Genomic DNA, 14,803 nt, shown 5'->3' with positions numbered 1-14,803 from the left:
GAAATCAAAATTTAAAAACATTGCTTTCTCTTGAGAAACGAAACTTAATTTTGCAGGTGGCAGAAGTAAGAAGATGCCTGCATGTCCAAGGATCTCAAAGCACCTCTGGTGGAAATACATAACAAGGTAAAGAACGTCTATTTATTTTTAAATCTGTTTATTTCTTGGAGGAATTAGTATTTAATGGAAAAGATGTGACTAGTAACAAATAGAGCCCAAGGCTATTTCTGGTTCTGTCATTGACTCACTTTGACTTTGGGCAGATCATCTCACCACTGTTGCTCTTTATCTGCAAAAACTGGACTTCATGTCTATGGGAGTTGCATGGCTAATCAATGCCTGGAAAATGCGTACTGGCAGATGCTACAAAAGTGCTGAGCCTTAAAAACAAAACCACCCCCACCCCCCATTTGTATTCAGTTGAGGTTCGGGCTTATTGTTATTTAACATTCGGAGGCCAACAGTACGTTAAGTCCAGCGTGCTACACAGAACAGATAATATCACTGTCCAGCAGGGATTTTTTTTTTAATCTAAGATTTTGGACTTTTTTTTTCTTTATTGTGGTTGGGGGTTGTTTTAGAATCTAGTAGTATTTCCATACAAAAACATTCAGCTCTAAGTTGAAAACTATCGATTTGAAAATCTAAATAACCCCCCTGCAGGGGGAAAAATAAATAAATAAATAAAAAGCCCTCCCCGCCCCGCCAAGAAATCTCTCAAAACAAGAATTCTTCTGATGTTTTTTTCCTCCCTGCAGTTCTCCATGTTACAGTCCTTGGAGGTAGAATAGGCATAAAATACTTTCACTAATAAAATATGACAAACCGCCGGATTATACGTGGCTGATTCCCAGCGACTGCCCTGCTACACAAAGCAGAAAAGTAAATGCCATCATCCCCCTTAGAACAAAAGAACTTAGGAATAAAAAACATGGAGAGGGGGGAGAAAGCAGCAATAAATAAAGGTGAGCGAAGGATCCCGTCCCCCGCCCCTCCCCGAAGCGAGTGTGGGACTAAGTACGGCTAATAAAGTGGTTCAAGGGTAGTTATTTGGAAAGGGGGCGGGGTGGCGAGGGGAGGGAGCGGGCGAGCGGCGGCCGGGGATTGCATGTTGCATTCGACTTGAGGTTGCATCTTTCTCCTGTTGCCTGGACCACGCTCTCCCATTGCAGTGCTTCCCCATCGCTTCTCTCCGTCCCTGCCCTCGCGGCTTTATTTCCCCCCTTCCAACTGCTGTTGCACTGGAGGGAGTTGGGGCCGCTCCGGAGCCCCTGTGCAGCTCCTGCGACGGGAGGGGGAGTTGGGCTCGGGCCGCTGAGTTGGGGGGGCCGCAGCGGGCTCCGGCCTCGCCTCGGCTGCAGCTACACGGGTGCCGAGCTGCAGCGCTGCACGGGGCCCATCATTGCGGCGGCCCCGGAGTTTGGCCGCCGCCGCTCCTTGTTCAGCCCCATCACCGCCGCCGCCGCTGCACTGGAGTTTGGCTGCTGCTGCCCTACTTCACTCTAGTTTAGTTTCACTCACTTTACATCCGGGTTTTTTCCCTAGGCAATGGGGACCGCAGCACACCCCGTTCCTTAGGCAAAGTGAAATAAATTCGCCGCACCGACACGTCAAGTAGTCCGCCCGCCCGAGCGCCGCCGCGGGCCCCCACCGCCCCTCCCGCCGCCGCCCCGTCGCCCCTGGGGGGGACCGCGCGCCCCGTGAAGCCATGGGAGGAGGCGCGGGGGCCTGGGCCGGCCGCCGTACAACTCCGCCCGGCGGCCCCCTCCCTCCCCGCCGTTCCCCTCTACCCCGGCGCCTCCTCTCCCCCCGCCCTCGTCCCCGCTTTCCCAGCCCCAGTCCCTCTCGCCCGGCTCTCGGGAGCGGCGGGGGCGCGCACGGCGGCGGCGGGCCGGCGGGGCCGCGCGGCGGGCTCCCGCGCGGGCGAGTGTGTCTGGGCCTGGGCGGAGGGATCCCCGGGCTGAGGCGGCGGAGGTGCTGCGGCCCGGGGCCGGGTGGTGAATGGGCTGGTGGTGCTCGCTGCTGCTGCTGAGAGGAGGAGGAGGAGGATGAAGAGTTGGGCTTGTTTGTCTCCCACAGTTTCTCTCCTGCTGCTCTGATTTTCCCCCCACATTCCGGCCCGGGGCCTGTGTGTCTCTCCTGGAGGAGGAGGAGGATCCAGTTCCTCCCCCCACCCCCTCCTCCCCACCCCCCCCTTGCCTGGGGAAGAGGAGGAAAGAAACAGCCCAGAGAGAGAGGGAGAGAGAGAGAGAGTGAGTGAGAGAGAGAGGGGGAGAAGAGGAGAGGAGGAGGAGGAGGAGGAGGGAGAAGGGAACAACCTACCATCTTAACACACTAATATCTAAAAAGTGCGAGAGGCCCAGAGCAGCAGCAGAAGCAGCAGCAGCAGCTCCAGCTTCTTCCCTCCCTCCCCATGAAGAAGAGTTCCCTCCTCCTCCTCCTCCTGCTTCTCCTGCTCAGAGTTCCTGCCTCCAGCTGCCAGGGGGGACAGCCAGCCAGCAGCAGGAGGGTGCAGTATCCCAGCTTTTCCATTCTCTCTTCTCCTCACTCTCCTCTCTTTTTTTTTCTGGAGTAGCTCTATTTCCCCTCCCTCCCCCCTTCCCCTTCCCCCTCCCCCCTCCCTCCTCTCTCTCTCTCTCTCTCTCTCTCTCTCTCTCTCTTTCTGTCTTTCTCTCTCTGTCTCTCTCTCTCTGTCTTGTCTCTGGTGTTTGTCTCTGGGAGGTACAGGGTCTGCTTGCTTGGAGTTTGTTTTGGGGGGAGGGAGGGGGAGGGGAGGGGTGTGTGGGAGGGAGGAGGGAAAGGGGGGTGTTCTCGGCAGGACCCCCTCAGTCAACTTGAGATTTGAGCAATAACTTCCCCTTCGGGGCGCCCCCCCTGCGTGCCCTTCCTATTCCTCCCCCCATAAAAAAAAGACAATGGAAAAACCTTGTCTCCCCCTTCCTCCCCTCTGCCCTCCACCCCTCCCCAGGATAAATTGGAAGTAAGTTTATGAGCAGCTTCGGGAGCCTGGGCGCTGAGTGCTGGGCCGGAGCGGGTGACAGAGGCGGCGCACCGGGGGTGGCGGGGAGGGGGCGTCACATTGTCCCGGCGGGGGGCCGGGGAGGGGGCCGCCGGCGTGGGCGGGGGGCGCGGAGCCTCGTCCGCCCCCTTGGGCTCTCCCTCCGCCCAGGGGTGGTCGCCGGGGCTCTTTCACTACCCCCTCCCCCCAGGATGATGTCGGGGGGAAGTTTTTATTATGGTTATTTATTTAATTTTTTTTTTTTTTTGAAAACCATCTTGTTTGGTGACTGAGGGATCTGGTTTAAAAAAAAAAAAAGCTGCGGCTGCTGCCGCTGCCGGGCCCGAGTGTGTGTGTGTGTGTGTGTGTGTGTGTGTGTATGTGTGTGTTGGTGCATTTGTCTTGGGTGGCCGGAGCAGCGTTGGGGAAATTCCGCTTATTCTTCTTCTTCTGCAACTTGTTATTCCGGAGAGTGTGCCAGCACCCCTCACCCCGGGGCCGGTCCTCCCGTACTCGCCCCCGCATCCCGCGGCCGCGGGGCGCCCCCGGGACCCTGCGCTGGCCGGGGCCGCCAGGCCGCTCCAAGAGGGGCCGCAGCCGCCCCTCCCCCGCCCGCGCCCCCGCCGGGGGGAGGGGCGCACGGAGTGGGACTCTTTCCGTTTGGTCCAGCCCCGTCGTGCACGCAGTTCCCAACACTTCTCGTCATCCTCTCTTTGGTCTCTTTATTCTGCTGAGCGGTGCTGTTAGGATTTCTTTTTTTCCCCTGACCACGTTCGCGATGGTGGGTAGCAGCAAGGTGGCCCTGGCAGGGGAGGGGTTGATGTCGAGATTGGGCACCGGGGGAAGAATGTCTCCTTTCAACTTTGTGACTTGCACCCCCGCAGAAGGCCACACGCCGGTTGTGGGGTGCAGATGTGCTGAGAGTGATTTCTAAGTAGTTGAGTTGTTGAGATGAGGGGTACGGCTGCTAATGGTAGGCAGTTTTGTTTTTATTGGTGAATCTGGTGTCATCATATTCCGGTCATATGTTGAAATATTCTTTGTTTAGGTCTTGAAGTAGAGGATCTTACTTTTCACGTCCACATTGTGTTGTTTTTAAATGATGTCTCTGCAAGTATGGCTTTCTAGAATTTCAAATGTGAGTTAAGGTCCGGGCGTATGCGGGCCTCAGCACTGGCCTTGACAGTGAACTTTGTGACTGTGTTTTGGATTGCAAAGATTTGCCCCATAACTGGGGTGCGAGCTGTGCATTTTTGTTAATAGTAGGTGTCAGGAATGTAGATGCTTGAGGTGAGGACGTTAGAGAAGGAAGAACATTTATATATTAATAATTGATAGCTGAATATTAGAAACAGATTAATTTGGGCTGATGAAATTTTTTTTTAAAGCAGTTATGCACTCTAGGAAACCTTTTCATAGGCACACTTTTTAGGGGTTCTTTAGGGCACAGAGCTTGAATATCTCCTTTTAGAGAGGTTACTCACCAACATCTGTAGCTTCATTGAGGGCCTGATAAGGGGACTGAAACTGGGGCTATGACATCTGAGTGTACTTTTCAGTGTTTATGTTGTTTGTTTACATCTGATGTTCACTCAAGTTTGGGCAGTGGAAATAAATAGGTCAGATTTTCTTTTCGTTTTTGAAGACTAGCTCTCTCCCCCTCCCCCTCCCTTTTTTTTTAAGTTTCACAATTTACTTGGTTTCACAGCGTTGTAGGAAACTGTTACTACATTTTTACTGGAAATACTATTATTCATTTTGATTTTGGTAAGTTCTTTTCTATTCTTTTTTCTGTCTCTGTATATGGAATCTACATCGTGAGCTCAAAACTGGCTTATTAAGGGCCATTTAAAATGTCTGAAGAATGCACTTTAAAATCTCAGGACACATCTTTTGATGGCAAAGAGGAAATTTTTGTGTGCAGTTATGCTCATGTTTATGAAAAAAATTTCTGCACTTAAAACTTCTGTAGATATACAACTGTCCTTAAATGAAGAGCATAGTAGTAGTGCAGAAAATTCGCAAAACACAAACTTTTGGCTAACATGTTAAAAATATTCCAGGTGTTTTTCTTTATGTCATACTTTTGCTTGTCTTAACATAATAGTATTTGCAATATGACTGGCATTGCTTGGATGGTCTTAATAGTCTTTTCCTTGAGTGCTTCTGAAGGCTTTTTAACATAGTTTTTAGCTAATTTTGGAAGCTTTATTTAAACATGTTGCACTTTGAACTCTGGCGGGTCTTTATGGAACTGGAAAAGTAATAAATTAAGACTCCTGCCTATGCCAGATTTTACTTTTAAGAGGTATAAGTGATGGATGGGGCCCTATTTCTTTTAGCTGTGAAGGGTCCATCCTTTTTCCCATTCAGTCATCTGGAAAGAGCTGCGTCAGAAATACTCTTCTTCTGCTTACATGAAGAACTCTAAATGCTATCCAGCAGGAGGTGCTGCAGCAAGATAAAGGAAATCTATGAATTTTGAGGGTCTTGCTACTTATTACAGCTCTACTTAGCATCAACTAAGCAACAGGATTAACACCTTAAAGTTCCAGAAAGATTTTGAGTAAGTCCATTGAAAAGTTTCATTTGCCATTTGAAACAAATTTTTGACTGCTTTTTACCTGCTTACAATATTACACAAAGTAGATTGCTTATTGTGGATAGCTTAAGGATGCTGCCCTGAGGTACAGAGTGCTGTTAGAATTATTTTAGTTTGAAGAGGGGTTATTCTCATATTGGTGAGTGGGGTGTTGAACACATTTTTAAAAATTAATGTGCAATGGATGGCTATAAACAAAAGTAGTTGGTATGACTTGGGACTTTAGGCTTTATGGTCATCCCTATAATGTTAATACAAGTGGGATATAGAGTACTTGAACTATTGGAATGGGAGATATTGTATGGAAAAATTTTTAGACTTTTTGTGTTTTTTTCCTCCAATCTATGGACAGTGATCCTAATAGATAAATTCTTAGGCACTCAGCGTTATAAATACATATGGTTGATGTATTTGAGTTGGCCTCCAAAGACTGAGATTCTTGAGCTAGAAGTAAAGTTCTGTCTGTGGGTATGGGTCATTGCTGATATGTCCCTTAGTAACACTTAACAATAACTGCATAAAGATGAAAGTATTTTTGTAGCATTTATAGCACATGTCCTTTGAAAGTCTGTTAGTGTTAGGTGAATTGATTTATCACTGGAAATATCATGCTACTGTGGCGGCTTGTAAAGTTTTATGTCAAAGTTTAAAAACTTGGGAATGTGTAGAAAATTTGATGAATCTGCCTTGAATTTTGTTTGTTTTTTAGGAATAATGTACTTTTTTCTCAATAAGATCAAATGAGATAATACATGTGAAAGTGCTTTGTAAATTGTCAGAAACCATGCAGATGTTAAGTTGTTGAGATAGGTGGCTAATTAATACATGGACAGAAGCTTCTGTCTTTAAAATACTAACTTTCTCCATATCATTTGGGAAATGAGTGCATTAAAAGTGCACCCAGAACACTTTATGAATTTTTTTTTTAAATACTGCTGTGGTTACCAAAAAGCTCTTTGTTACAGTTTTGAAGCTTTGTTTAAAAAATGCTGCCTAGGCAGTTTCCCTTAATTCAAAAATAAGATCATTTTTCCTTTTGTAGATCCTGTGAAATGTGTATTCCCTGTTAAAGTTTTTGTTCATTTCACCATTGATGTGATAGTAGTTGATTTTAGTGATTATTTAAGTTCCCGGATTCTTCTATAGACTCTTATTAACACACAGAGTAACAGATGTCACAGTTAATATTTTGATTGTTTTGACTGATCCTGCTAACATTCTGAAAAATTCTTACTAACTAAACCTTTCAAACTTGTTTCAAAGTGAAAAAGACATATTTGTATGCATTAGTATTAGGTACGTGTGTGTATCATTTTTGTTTTTCTAATTTAGAGGGATGCGTGAGGAAATGACTACTCAAATCTAGAGGAGTGCACTGAAATATTTTTTTGTGTAAAAATAACCCAGAAGTTTAAAACTCAGAACTTTGAGTTCTGGCCTTCTTAATAGACTCTGCTCACCTATTTGGACTAAGGTAAAATGACATATAGATAATTGGGAGTTCCTATGTTTATGAGCGTATCAAAAGATAGAGTACCCTAAATTTTAGAATTGACTGCTCTTTATGAAATAACCTCAATTAGAAATGAAATGTAGAAACTTGCTTCGGTGAAGGGTGAGAAAAACATTTAACTGTTTAGATAAAAATGAAACCTCTCAGGGTAATATTAACGTTTTCATCCTCCAGACAGTGAATACTAAAGCTTTTATTGAGGAAATACTGACATTAAGGTTATATTAATGTGCTTTTAAATTTTGTATCCTTAGTATTTTATGCCAAAGTCTTTTGTATTTAATTAGTATTGAAAGGGAGAAAAGGAAGGGATTAAAGTTTTAGGTCTCTGACCTTTGACAGAATTCCTTTATATCTATATTCAGAGCTGATTTCTTGTTTGAATTTTCGTATTAATTTGTCATGGGAAATATTAATGATTTATGCTGACTTCTCAGAACTTTTGTACATGGGCTTTTTTTGTGGGCCCTAAGTATTCTTTAGGAGCATAGCAGTGTGTTTTGATCACTTTAAGTTTACCAGGTGTGTATTTTTGCTGCTTTGTGGTGTTTTGTTTTGTTTTTAAAGAGGTAATATATTAACACTGCATTAAAAGTATTGTAGATAATTATTTCTTACATAGCATATGTTTCCTTCTTTGTATATTTGTGTGTATATGTGGCCACACTGTTTTGTAGGCTTTCATATCATCGTATTTGTGTACTGAATTTCTGAACAGTTATCTTTTGTGAGAATGCTGAAATAGACCTTTAAGAATAACTTTTATATTGCTTGTCTACCAATTGAGTCTTAAACTGGGATGGTGGTGAACTCTTCCCTTTTAGAGATAATATTATGTGAGTTTCAGTCATCCTTTGGGCTTTTCTAAGGCAACTTTCTTACACTGGACACTTGTTTGGCAGTTTGAATGCCTCTCTGCTTCTCTCCCTCCAATACACTGCAAACTGTACACCCCCCACCCCCTTGCTAAATACAAAATAGTGAGCGGGTCTCGGCTGAAGGAAACTATTCTTTCCTATATTTTGGAATCATCTGTGGAAATGTTTTTCTGCTTTTTAAAGTAGACAAAAAAGTGAACCGGTAATTTGGAAATAGGAAAGGGATGGGGCCTAACAGGTTGATGATCTAGGCTTTATTTTGGCTCTGTTTGTGGGCCTAGGGGAGAAAAATAACTTAAACACAGAAGCCAGAAAGATGGGTTTTGTTTTATTGTTTTGGCTGCGTTGAGAATACAAACTGTCAGTACTTGAGGAGAAGGAGCAGCAGAAAGGAATTGATTTTTTTCTGCTGCAGATCCAAGTATTGTTAACCATGTGCATCTCTAAAGCAGCATACTTAGGTATTAAACAGTAGTTGATTCTTTTATTCAGTTAACAGTCAGAACCCTAAACTTTTGTTTTTTTAAATTTTAAATAAGTACCCAAAACTTCAGAGTTAATGACAATAATTTCCTGATAGAAGTGGGTGACAGTAACCATGGCAACTGCTATCTCTGGCCTTATGGACAGTATGTTGTATTGATGAAGCTTCAGATCCTATAGTAGCCTGTCACTTTTATGGTGAAATGCAGTAGCTTGTGTTGCAGGTGATTTTTAGCTGGATTATGTTAAATTTGTGTGCCAGCTTACCTTTCCTTGTTAGGAATTTCTTGGACTGTATTCCACAGCATGTTTGTGAAGGTGCTGTTGCCTGAAAATAACCCACCACCTGTGTTAGGCCTCCTGATGCAGATTGCACTTAGTTCTTTCCCAGCCTCCTCCTTCAGTCTTGTAGAATATAGGGGTGTGTGTAGAAACTATATACATAAATTACAGCTCAAAGTTGTCTACTTGGGTTTGGACATGTTATTGATTGCTTAAAAAAAAATTTTTTTTTTTTTTTTGAAGACATCAGTGGATGAGAGAAATGGAATTTTTTTCCCCTGAGTGTTCTTTTCACACGTGTGTGTGAAATGAAGGGTGAGGAGTGGAGGGGGTAAATATTGAGTAAGGACTTGACAAAAGAGGAACTTAAGTATTATTCGTTTTTTTGTTGTGTGTGTGTGTGATGGTGGTATGTGTATAGCTATAAGAATACATTTCCTAATGGGCAGTATTAAAGTACGGGAAATGTTTTCTTATGAGAATTTCCTTCAAGAAAAATTATTCATCAAAACATAACTTGAAAGAGTGTTACGAGAAAAGCTGGTAAAACAATTAAAACTTTTTTGGGGGGTGGGGAATAGAAAGCTTTGAAACTGATCAGACTTTAAAAAATTGTTTTAAAAATTGTGTCTTTAAATATAATTTAAAAATTGTAACACATCTTTTTGCTTTTTAAGGATTTCTTTTATATGCTTATCCTGTGTAAGGTTTTTCTAATGTGAAAATGTTGATCTAAATGTTAATGGATACTTTTTCCAGTATATGCTAAAGAATCTGTGCTAGGGCAGAGAACAACCAAATTTTATCTGGATTTGACTAGGCCCTGATAGTAAGATCTAGTCAGATTGTGCTAGATAGTTCAGTTTCTTGAAACTTACTGTGATAGGGGAAGTGGTTTACTTACTACAAGTCCCAAGATGCATTGCGGTTTTTGCCTAACTCCAGAATAGAGCATTGCATGCTGGGACCTGTAGTTGATTTAAACAGTACAGGGAACCCTTCTCTCCTGTCTACTCCATTTTATACACAGCTTCCCAAGCCTCTAAGAACTTTCTGCTAAGTAAAGTTTGATTGCTAATATCAAGGTTATTACGCTGCTGATATTCTAAAGTGAGTCTTCAGAAACACCCTAGTGTATTAGTTTACCTTAGATGAGTTTGCTGTTTTTTTAAGTCAGTTACTGTAAGATTTACATGTAAAATAGCGTACGTATGTATATAGAGTCAAAACTTGACTTCGCAATTGTAAATTTTTTTTGTCTGTGACGATATAGGTCCCTGTAATTACAGCATTAACTGATTGCTAGTGTGGGCATTAGAATTAGAAGACTATTATTGTGGGGCCGGATATGTATGCTGTTCTCTTTTCTTTGAATGGGGACAATTATTCAGTAAAGTTGGACGGAAGGGTATTTTTGGTGCCAGTATTTAAGCTCAGAGTTTTTTATTCTTCTGTAATGATTGTCAACATCTTGAATCTCAGTATTCTTTAAATGGAAGACAGACTCCTGAAAATAAATGTGATTTTAGTGTAAATTTAATACTCAAAGGTATAGGCTGGAAGGTAGAGAAAAAGGGAAGGTTTCTTTAATAATTTGTTTATATTTTCATTTGTAAACTTAAAATTTCTGTCCTTTTGAGGGTTCTAATACTTTCACTTTATTAACTACTGTCAGTGTTGTTGTGGGGATTAAACGTTAAAATCTGTGAAAGTGATTAGCACAGTTCCTGGCCCATAATGAAGGCTCAGTAAATGTTTATAGAGTTAGCAGTAGTAATAGTAGTAGTGGTTATTGTTATTTTAAAAAATATTATGCTTTACATTTTTAACTCTCTTTTTACATTATTACTTGATCAGAAACCCAGGATGTTCTAACAAGGCCTTGAGATTTTTGGCCTATGGTAATGATGTGGCAATTCCCTAGAATTTTTTGCTGTACTTAAAATGTCTTTGCACCTCAGTTTCTCCCTCAGTGATAGATGCCTGAGGTCAGACAACCAGCCAGTAGCAGAATTTTCACCAGGATTCAGCTCTGCCTATTCAGTACTCTTTGCCACTGTGCCATGGCCTTTGGTTGACTTTGGAGAGTTCAAAAGATAATGAAAATTTCTTTGTTAATAATGTTTGCATTGTTAGAACATCCAAACTAGTTGATTAATGAAAATAAGATGCTGCAAAAATGTTCCTCGTGTCACAGTGTATGTAACCTTGGAAAAATTCTGTTGTGTTTAGAAGCATGAACCAGTCTGTCACCACAGTTCACAGTGTTATAGGATTGATGTATTGGAGGCCAGTGAGCAGCAGCCCCAGAAAGAAAATGTAGTTTCAGGTCTGTGGGTTGTACTTAAAATGTTAGGTTCAAAGAAATCGTAAGTCTTTATATTATTTTTCTCTTTTAGGACACTAACTTCTTTTAGGCTCTTGAGATTGTTCAAGGATATTTTTATCTGCATGGCTTTTAGCTTTTTGAGAAGGGAAAGGGACACCTGGGAATACTGAAAAATGTAAGCATAAGTTGTGGTTTGTGTGCCTTAGTTTGAGTGTATGTAGAATCAGGGAAGTGTCTTTCTTATCTGCTTCGCCAGCTTCTATTCTAACAGAGTTCCTCAAATGTTATTACTGAGGGCTGCTGTGTTTATTTAAGAAAACTCTGCCTTTAGTAGTAATTATTTAAGTACTTGTTTATACAACAACCCATTCCACTATAATAATACTAACCTTTTTTCCCTCACAAACGTGAACTGAAACTTGTTAATGTTTGCATACTAGACATGAGATAGATTCTTTAGCTGTGTCATAAATTTATGGTATCTGGTCTGATATTCTTCCACATTATGAATGGTTTTATTTACTTCATGTTAACTCGTCTTTTCAAGATGTAATATTAAAATGAAATTAATCAGTGGTTACAAAGATGTTAAATTCAAAGGGCTAAATGTAAGGGAGAAAATGGTCTCTGGTATTAATTGGCCAGTACAGGAAGTTTGGATGAATTCTGTTCTACATTTTATAGTGTGCACACTTGTGTGATTCCTGAAATACTATAGTTAGATATAAGGAGAGGAAACAAGGAGAGTAAAACTGGGCAGCCATGCGTAATTATCTGTAGAGTTCTCTGACACACCTAAATTATTGAGCACAGTTTTCTGTCTTTTTTTTAAATGAAATGTCTGAGACCAATGTAAATGAAATGGTTGTGATGGTGTCAGAGGACCTGGCTTTAAGATCAGTCCTGTCACTAGCTATGCATTTGAGAAATTCATCCTAGCTGGGCTTTAGTTTTCCCAGTACTGTAGTAAAATGGGGATAATGGTAAAAGCCTGCTTCACTATGTTGCTAAAAGGATTAGATGAGATAATACTCATGAATGTACTTTATAGACTAAAGAAGTATCAATATATATAAACTGAGTTTTTAATCACTAATAGATGGCTGGATTTTAAGATATTTCTCTATATTGTGTTAACAATGTTAATATTTTAAAAAATTTAAATATATGAGTTAGAATCATAATTGGTGATCTAGATCCCCCCACCCTCCCACCATGGCCAACAGACAAGTTCTTAACATGTATTTACAGTGTAGTTCTTGACAACGTGCGCTGATGCCTTTGTGTGTATATATCATATATATAAAAATATCACAAATGTACTGGTGTGTTACAGTAATGAAAAGTTTCAATTATGGGTTTTTATATTGAAAAATATTTTTATGTGTTAATATACAAACACACAAATATACATATTTGTTCTTAGAGAAATGGCATAGGTATAAGACTTTAAATATTTGGCAAGTTTTGAACAGTTTTTGTATTTTAAAGTTATCTATTATATTATTAATAATAATTAACATTTGCTGAGTGTTTATTATGTTTAGTACTAAGCCTTTTTACATAAAGGATCTCATTTAATTTTAATCCTCACAGCAATATTCTGAGGATTTACTGTTATTATTCTACTCCCATTTGACAGATGAGGAAATGAAGGCTTCCCTGGAATAACATAGGTAGCAAATCATACAATCTTACCTCAAGCCCAGGTTTGATTCCAGAGCTCCTTCTCTTAAGTGTCTATAATGCTGTACTAAACTGTGCAATTCCCATAGAAACCTAGCAAGTGAATTACTAAAGAAGTTTTTCAATCTACTGAAATGGCCACAGCTATGACATACCATTTTAAGAATGTTTCATCTGATTTTGGTTGGGTTAGGTTGAATGTTTTGGAAGTAGTAAGCACTGGAATGGATTGGAAATGAAGGCATTTGGGATAGTGTATGTCCTGTCCATCATTGTATGCCCATTGCCAAGCACAGCGCCTACTGTGGAGTGGGGTCTAATACCTATTTCTTTTTTTTTTTTTTTTTTTTTTTTTTTGGTACGCGGGCCTCTCACTGTTGTGGCCTCTCCCGTTGCGGAGCACAGGCTCCGGACGCGCAGGCTCAGCGTCCATGGCTCACGGGCCCAGCCGCTCCGCGGCATGTGGGATCTTCCCGGACCGGGGCACGAACCCGTGTCCCCTGCATCGGCAGGCGGACTCTCAACCACTGCGCCACCAGGGAAGCCCCTAATACCTATTTCTTAAAGGTTGGAATTTGGGCACGGGAGCACGATAGGTTATTTTATAAATTTTTTTAGTAGGTGCAGATAGATTACATTGGCTATTTCAATTAGTTGTTATTTAACTATCAACATTTTAGAGCGTTTGATGGTAAGTGTCCTTTCTTTGGATATTTAATGTTATTTTAATACTTGAAAAATGTTAAAAGGCAGAGCATCGGAGTTATAAAAGTAATACTTGCAATATAGATATGTGTAAAGTAGAAGACTAAAGTTATCCCATTCTCACCTACTTAAAAATTTTCCTATGCATTTAACTATGTATAATGTATATGAATTTTCAAAATAAGTAGAATCATACCATAATACTCTCTTGAAGTTTACTTTTTTCAGGTGGCTATTTTAAAAACTTGCTTGTTTTTGAACATAAGGCTCAGGTGGGAAATGGGAGTGAGGTTGGAAGGAGAGAGGTGGGTAAGGTTTGTACATTAAGATTATAAACCTAATGCCCTAGACTGATTATTACCTATGGGGCAAAAAGCATTTTAAGTTCTTTTTACTTGCACCTAATGCCTTAGAAATGGCCATTGTTATTTTAAAAATTTTAAAGTCTTAACTGATGTAAAATGACAACATTGTTTTTTGTGCTGCACAAGTAATTTAGAAAGTATCATTTCAGAATTAAATTCTGCTAGTTTATTCTGGTAGTTATTTATAAAGAGATCAGTTGTGGTTTCAGATAACTTTTTTTTAAACTGGTAGTCTCTCTTCCTGGTGGTTAGGCGGGATTCATTCAACATTTTCAGAGTAAAGTAGAGTTTTAAAACCAAGAAAATGCTTGTGCTGTTTTAATTAATAACGGCTCAGACCAGTACTGTTTAATGGGCATCCAGATATCCTGTCCAGGAATTAGTTCTTCATATGAGTAGTGTTGGTGGAACTCACCTTCATCCCTATCCCTACTTACTCAGCCACCTTCAAATGCTATACTGGTAACCCAGCATTTTTTAAAGCAGTAAAAAAAGGAAGAAAAAAAGGTAAATTATTGGAAGTGCTGATAATTTATTGAGTGCCAATAATTCATTTTTCTGGTGTTACATATATTAAAAAAAGCATACTCAAGACATTATAATCTGCATTAAATATCTTTTGATTCTGGCTTTGAGAGTTTTGACTTGTTGATAAGGTTGTTATTCATAATTCACCTTTGTAATTTTTAAATTAAAACATTTTATTTCATAGGTAATAAGTTTTTCATTATAGAAGTTTAAAAAAATTCTAATTCTAGAATGCACTCCTATCTAAGGTGATTTATACTTCTTTAGACCCGTATTTAGTGAAGTGCTAAAGCATGGCCTTAAAATTCTAAGAATTGGATCTGGTAGGGTGTAGCAGTTAACTAGTTTTAACAAGCCATGTTAAGGTTATTTCTTTCTTTCTTTCTCTTTCTTTCTTTCTTTCTTTCTTTCTTTCTTTCTTTCTTTCTTTCTTT

At 40.8% G+C, this 14,803-nt stretch overlaps 1 protein-coding gene across 10 annotated transcripts in view; it reads left to right on the top strand.

Annotated features, from left to right (window-relative positions):
- The first annotated feature begins 2,220 nt into the window (after positions 1 to 2,220).
- Positions 2,221 to 14,803, top strand: part of PHF21A (PHD finger protein 21A) — a 191,872-nt gene continuing 179,289 nt past the window's right edge. For 4 of the 10 annotated variants that reach the window (XM_029207770.1, XM_029207771.1, XM_029207767.1 and 1 more), the window contains exon 1: positions 2,221 to 2,509. The gene's annotated coding sequence lies outside the window, so the exon portion shown is untranslated. Of the gene's footprint in view, positions 2,510 to 2,701; positions 2,722 to 3,151; positions 4,766 to 5,340; positions 5,565 to 14,803 lie in introns of those variants that run through there. The other 6 variants (XM_029207762.1, XM_029207765.1, XM_029207763.1 and 3 more) reach the window with 5 other exon arrangements.

The sequence above is a fragment of the Monodon monoceros genome, unplaced genomic scaffold (genome assembly GCF_005190385.1).
Source record: "Monodon monoceros isolate NGI ecotype Baffin Bay Population unplaced genomic scaffold, NGI_Narwhal_1 Super_Scaffold_7, whole genome shotgun sequence".
In the NCBI taxonomy this organism is placed as follows: Eukaryota; Metazoa; Chordata; class Mammalia; order Artiodactyla; family Monodontidae; genus Monodon; species Monodon monoceros.
Note: the sequence above shows the minus strand (reverse complement) of the source record. Positions and strands in the feature narration are given on the sequence as shown.